General features: G+C 39.8%; 1 non-coding gene across 1 annotated transcript; it reads left to right on the top strand.

The window, feature by feature from the left end:
- Nucleotides 1-5,586: 5,586 nt before the first annotated feature.
- On the top strand, nucleotides 5,587-5,659 carry TRNAM-CAU (transfer RNA methionine (anticodon CAU)). Its single transcript has one exon. It is a non-coding gene; the product is annotated as a tRNA-Met (tRNA).
- The last annotated feature ends 554 nt before the right edge of the window (nucleotides 5,660-6,213 follow it).

Here is a 6,213-nt window from a genome sequence, read left to right as displayed (position 1 = left end):
GCAACTCTATGTAATATCTTATCCCTTTCTCTGGATGCTTTAAATTTTTCCATTTATCACTGGTTTCTTTAGCAATTTGATTATGGTAGGTCTTGATGTAATTTTTTTCATGCTTATTTTGCTTGGAGGCTGGTTGAACTTGGATCTGTGGGTTTATAATTTTAATTAAATTAGGAATATTTTTGGCCCTATTTTTCTTCAAATATTTGTTCCATCATCTCTCTTCGCTCTCCTTTCCTTTGGCAACTCCAATTACACATATATTAGGCCACTTGATACTCTTCATTTTTTCAGATTTTTTCTCTTTGGGTTTTATTTTTCTTAGTTTCTATTGCCATGTTTTCAAGTTTACTAATGTCTCCTTTTTTCCTTCCTTCCTTCCTTCCTTCCTTCCTTCCTTCCTTCCTTCCTTCCTTCCTTTTTAAAGTGGGCTCCACAATTCAGGGCTTGAATTCACGACCATGTGATCAAGACCTGAGCTGAGATCAAGAGTTGTTTGCTGGGGCACCTGGGTGGCTCAGTCATTAAGCATCTGCCTTCAGCTTAGGTCATGATCCCAGGGTCCTGGGATCAAGCCCCGCATTGGGCTTCCTGCTCTTCGGGAAGCCTGCTTCTCCCTCTCCCACTCCCCCTGCTTGTGTTCCCTCTCTTGCTGTGTCTCTCTCTGTCAAATAAATAAATAAAATCTTAAAAAGAAAAATAAAGAGCTTTTTGCTCAACTGATTGAGCCACTCAGGTGCCCCTCAAGTTTACAAATGTCTTTTTATGCAAAGTCTAATCTACTATTAATCCCATCAGTTTTTCATTTCAGATGTTGCAGTTTTCATCTGTAGAAGTTCAAGTTGGGTGTGCTTTTCTGGAAATATTCTTTATGTTTATACTTAACTCCTAATATCTGAAATACAGTTATAACTACTGTTTTAATATTCTTGCCTGATAGTTAATATTCTAATACCTATTTCAGTTCTGAGTCAGTTTTGATTGATTGATTATTCTCCTCATTATGGGTTACATTCTCCTTATACTTTGAATGTCTGGCAATCCTCGACTGGATGCCAGCCATTGTGTTATTACCTTCTTTGGATATGAGATATTTTGTTTTTGTATAGCCATTCTTGAGCTTTGCTCTGGGATGCCATTAAATTACTTGGAAATAGTTTGAGCTCTTCAGATCTATTTTCTGATTTATGAGGTGGATCTGGGTCAGTGTTTGGTCTGGGTCTAAATATTTCCCACTACTAAGGCACCGTCATAAGTATTCTGCCCAGTGTCCTGAAAAGTCTGATTTTTTTTTTTTTTCCAGGCTGACTGTAGGAACAGGTTATATTCTTGGCCCTTTGAGAGTGCCGGCTGCTTTTACCCAACCCTATCAGATTGTGTCTTCCTCGAGCATTGGGTAGTAGGTTCACATGTGTGTAAGGATGAGAACTCTGCTGAATACTTGAGGGGACCTCCTCCAGATCACCAGCATTCTCTCTTGGTGCCACTGTCTCTGGTCTGGTGCTCTGTCTGTACACTCTAGCTGTCTGGTCTCCCTCGACTCTCATCTGCATCTCCTCACCTTGGAGAGTCCACCAGGCTGTGCCTGGACTCCCCCTTCCCACCCCATAGCTTGGAAACCCTCTCAAGGTAGTAAGCTGGGACAATAGTAAAGCTCTCCAAATTTGCTTCCTGTCTTTCAGAGACCACTGTCCTCCATTGCCTGATAGCCAGTGTCTTGAAAACTGTTGTGTCATATATTTTGGTTTTTGTTTGTGCATCTGTTTCTTTCAGGCAGCAGGCAAAATCTGTCCTTTTTACTCCATTTTGAACAGAATGCCTCTTTACCATGCTACTGAATGCATATTAAATGCATATTGAAGCACAGTGTTTTGCTGATGGGAAAATGAGACACTGAGAGGTTCAAGGTCACAGGACCAATCCATCCTTTAATGATGATGCTGCCTCCTGGTGGAAGATGGTCCATCCTTTAATGATGATGCTGCCTCCTGGTGGAAGAACATGTGCTTCTCACGTCTTTACAAGAGAAATTGGCAATGGCATCTTTCCAACACAGCCCATACTTGGCTCTAATTATATTTATAAATGCTAATAGGAGTTGCAATAACAATTATGCTAATCTCTCTGTTTAGAGCCAACTGTTACAACCAATTATGGTCAATGAGTTCACTTTATAAATTGGAATTTATTAAATCTAGCCACTGAAATATACCTCTGTTTTAGGCAGATTGCCTCTAACATTTATGACTAAAGGTATTTACTTTAAAAATGTCCTAATAAGACATAAGCCCTTAGAAGAAGTCTTTTCATCTTTATTTTTCCTTTGATGGAATAGAAAAGGAAAACATACCTGCAGTCAGAATTTTGGTCTATTTATTAGATAACAAGGGCTCTGTGAAGCTCTTAAAAAATATTTCAGAGGATGTTTTCTTTTCTTTTTTCTTTTTTAAGATTTTACCTACTTATTTGACAGGAAGATAGAGAGAGAACACAAGCAGGCAGAGCGGCAGGCAGGGGGAGAGGGAGAAGCAGGCTCTCCGCTGAGGAGGGAGCTCGATGCAGGGCTCGATCCTGGGATCATGACCTGCGCCGAAGGCAGCTGCTCAACCAACTGAGCCACCCAGGCGCCCTGAGGATGTTTTCTGAAGAAACTGCCCAGCTCTGGCTCAGAGCCTGTATAGGATCTGCAGAGGCATTGATTAGGAGAAAGAACATATTCTGGATCGTGGCAAACAGGAGAGTTGGCAGCCCCATTAGGCAGTGGAAGACAATTAGAATAGGAAATTAAACACACATAAGATTTCTTTACATTTGCAGGGTGCCTGGCTGGCCCAGTAGGTAGAGCACACGAGTAAAGCACATATCTCTTGATCTCGGGATTATAAATTCGAGCCCCATGTTGGGTGTAGAGATTACTTGAAAATAAAAAAATAAACAAATTTCTTTATATTTTCTTTTCATACATTCATTTGGGCATCCATAAAATGTAGGTATGTTAAATGGATTTAGAACTAGATTTAGGCAAGATTCTGAAGTGTAAATTATTCTCATTGGTAAACTGAGAACTATAACTGAGGTGGTCTTAAAAGCATTTGCTTTCTCTGAGAGTTTATGATTCTCTGATCCAGGCCTTTTGAGGCTCTAGGACCTCATGCTGGCTGGGGCCTGCTTGTGGTACCTGGCAAGACCCACCACAGGGGAGGCTGGCATTTACCAGTGTTTGATCTTCTCTCCCAGGTGTCAACATTTACCTTTTCTGTGGCCCATTTCCTCAAGGCACCATCTTCCTTGGCTAATCTGATCACCCACCACAAGGAAGTTATCACTTGTATTAGGGATGAACTGTGGGGTGCAAGAAGGAGGTGTGTCCGATATTAACCAGGGTAAGGGAAGAAAACAATAGAATTCTTATTTATATTTATTTTTATTTCATCCTTTCTTATTTACATTTTGTTTCATAATGTGCATAATATATTAGTTACAATACTACACGTATGCCATTTAATTATATACACCTACAATAGTACATATATCTAATATACATATATTTAATCCTAAACTTTCCCTAATTGTGTAAATCTCTTCTCTCTATGTGGTGGGTCAATGAATCTTGAGGACATCACTGTACTATGGTTCTCTAGGCTTGCTGCATACCTGTCACCATGGGCTCCCCCTTGGCTGCCATCTTGGGACTTCTCATTGCTTCTTTCTTCCATTGGTGCCTCTATTTCCTGGATCCCTTGTGTCCCTTTTCCTGATATTTCTTCCAGTTCCTTGCCTGAAAAAGGAAAGACCTTGTATGTTTGAAAATATCATTAGTGTAACTTCACAAGTAATTGATAATTTAGCAGGATATGGACATCACTTTCCTTCAGAAATTTGAAGGCACTGCTTATTATCATGTAGCTTCCAGTTGCAGTTGAGAAATTCAATATTACTCTGACTCGCGATTCTTTGTATAAAACCTGTTTTATTTTTATTTTTGTATTGGAAACTGAAAATATTTTCCCCACACCTTCTCTCCAGAGTAAACATCATGCTGAATTTTAACACTGTAGCCTTTTTTTGGTGAACATTATATAGGTGGAATCACAGAATACATACTTTTTTTGTGTCTGGTATTTAATTTCAACATCATGTTTGTGAGATTCATCACAATACACAGCAATAATTATTCAGTCTCATTGCCTTATATAACTCTATTGTATGAATAGAATGCAATTTATGTATCCCAAACATTCATTTTGTGCATCATCTATTCTTGCTTTATGGATCTGAATATATCTTATCTCTCCAAGAATATTAATTAAATACTTTTTTTCTTACCCCCATATAATCTTTGTTTCTTCCAACTACCTTTAAAATACAGGTTAAGTCTTTGTATTTCATTTTATATGATTTCCTCAAATGTCTGGTGATCCGTGACTTTCTGCTCATGTTTATGCATGAGGTACTAAACAGCTGATTGCTAGAACCCTGTGCTCGTGGGTGGTCTTCCTTGTAGGGTGATCTTGCTGCAGTATTTTCTTGGAGGAGATTCCTGATGTTAGTACCCTTCGTTTTTTCCTTCCTCTCTTGAGCTGGTCATATTCCACAGAGAATGAAATTTTAAGCAGAAGTCCAATCCTGACTTCCGGTATTTTGGGAGCCAACTAGGGAAAATGGCTAGAGAAGCTCTACATTGGTATGTGGGCCCATTTTCAATGTGGCTCCCCACCCTCCATGGGTCTGGTCTTTCTTGTCCAGAGACCTTCTGTTTTACCCTATAGAGAATATACTTCCAGTCTTCTCCCGGTGAAGGCAAGAGAATCTGCCTGGTGCTTGGATTTGGGGAGGCCACCTGAGGGCCTCACTATTTTTTTTAACAAACTAAGTAGACCAATTTTCTGTCTTTAGCTCCATCTTTACCTCCAGTTTCAGAAGTATCTGGTGCTACTCTTGAGTTTCTAGAAGCTTCTACAAAGTAAGACAGGGTTTCCATGACATTGCTTTCCATTTTCTAAGTTTTGCTCTTGTCCCCTCTCTTTCTCCTTTTGTCTTTCGCATTTATGTCTTTCAAAATCCTTTTATTGTTATTATTTCATGAGGGCTTCAGGAAGGGGTGGCCACAGGTAGGTGCACTCATTGCTCTATTTTCACTCGGAAGTCGTGTTCAATAATTTTTCAACTCAACTGTCTACACCTTGACTCTGGTTTTTCTAGAATGGATAAGTTTCCAATACCCCAGGAAGAAGTGATAGTCGTGTCGGAGTTGACAAGCATTTAGTTTTTGTTAATATTTATATGTTTATACACCTAGCCTTCTAGACAAGCCTGATACATTTTGGTTCCTTTGCTTATGGCCTACAGTGACCATAATGAGGTCTTTTTGTTTTTCCAAAGTACACGTATCATGTGCTGAGTTATCTTCCAGATTACTTAAGAATCTACTGCTGCGGGAGGAGACGTGGGAAAAGAACATTTTTGATGCTATTCCAAATCCACTCAATCATTGTATTCAACTACAAAGACGAGTTGATACCTTTCTCTTTAAGGAGTCTACCATTAAAGGAGGCATTATTACTCATGTTGAAGGCTAGTACCACAGCCCTTTTAGCACAGAGGGCAGTGCATCAGTCTCATAATCTGAAGGTCCTGAGTTCGAGCCTCAGAGAGGGCACAGCTATTTTGCTGTGCTATAAAAGGATGTTTGAAGAAAATAATAAAAACTTTCAGCAAAGGTGCTTAGAGGCTCCCCGTGGCCAGGCAGATACAGGGATGCCCCCCACAAAGGCATCGGTGGGTAAATGCCCAAGTCCGCATGCAGATCATTCAACCTCATTCACAAGAGAAGGGATGCAAGCCACAGCCAAAGGAAGTTGTCTGCTTTCCCAAGAATTTAAAAAAAAGAAAAAAGTGGGAGTTTTGAAGTTAAAAAAACAGCTCCAAATCTCAGGTCTGCCACTTCTTACCAGTGACCTGGAACAAAGTTTTTGTTCTGTTTTGTTTAACTTTTAGAGGCTCATTCCTTATTTGTAAAATGGGAATAATAACACCTAACTGGCAAGGTGGGTTGAACACATGAAATGATACTGATATATTACAGTCAATGTAAGATACTTATCCCAGATTTTGGCAGGTAGTGAGTGGTCTTGTAACTGATGTTCTCAGCGTAAGGAAAGGGATGCCGAGAAGGGCACTGGGGTATTTTTCCTTTAAAAAGGGGTTACCTGC

Source organism: Callorhinus ursinus, unplaced genomic scaffold, assembly GCF_003265705.2.
Source record: "Callorhinus ursinus isolate GAN/ISIS: 27379988/994484 unplaced genomic scaffold, GSC_fseal_2.0 scaffold17, whole genome shotgun sequence".
In the NCBI taxonomy this organism is placed as follows: Eukaryota; Metazoa; Chordata; class Mammalia; order Carnivora; family Otariidae; genus Callorhinus; species Callorhinus ursinus.
The sequence above is the reverse complement of the archived record's forward strand: the minus strand, read 5'-3'. Positions and strand labels throughout refer to the sequence as shown.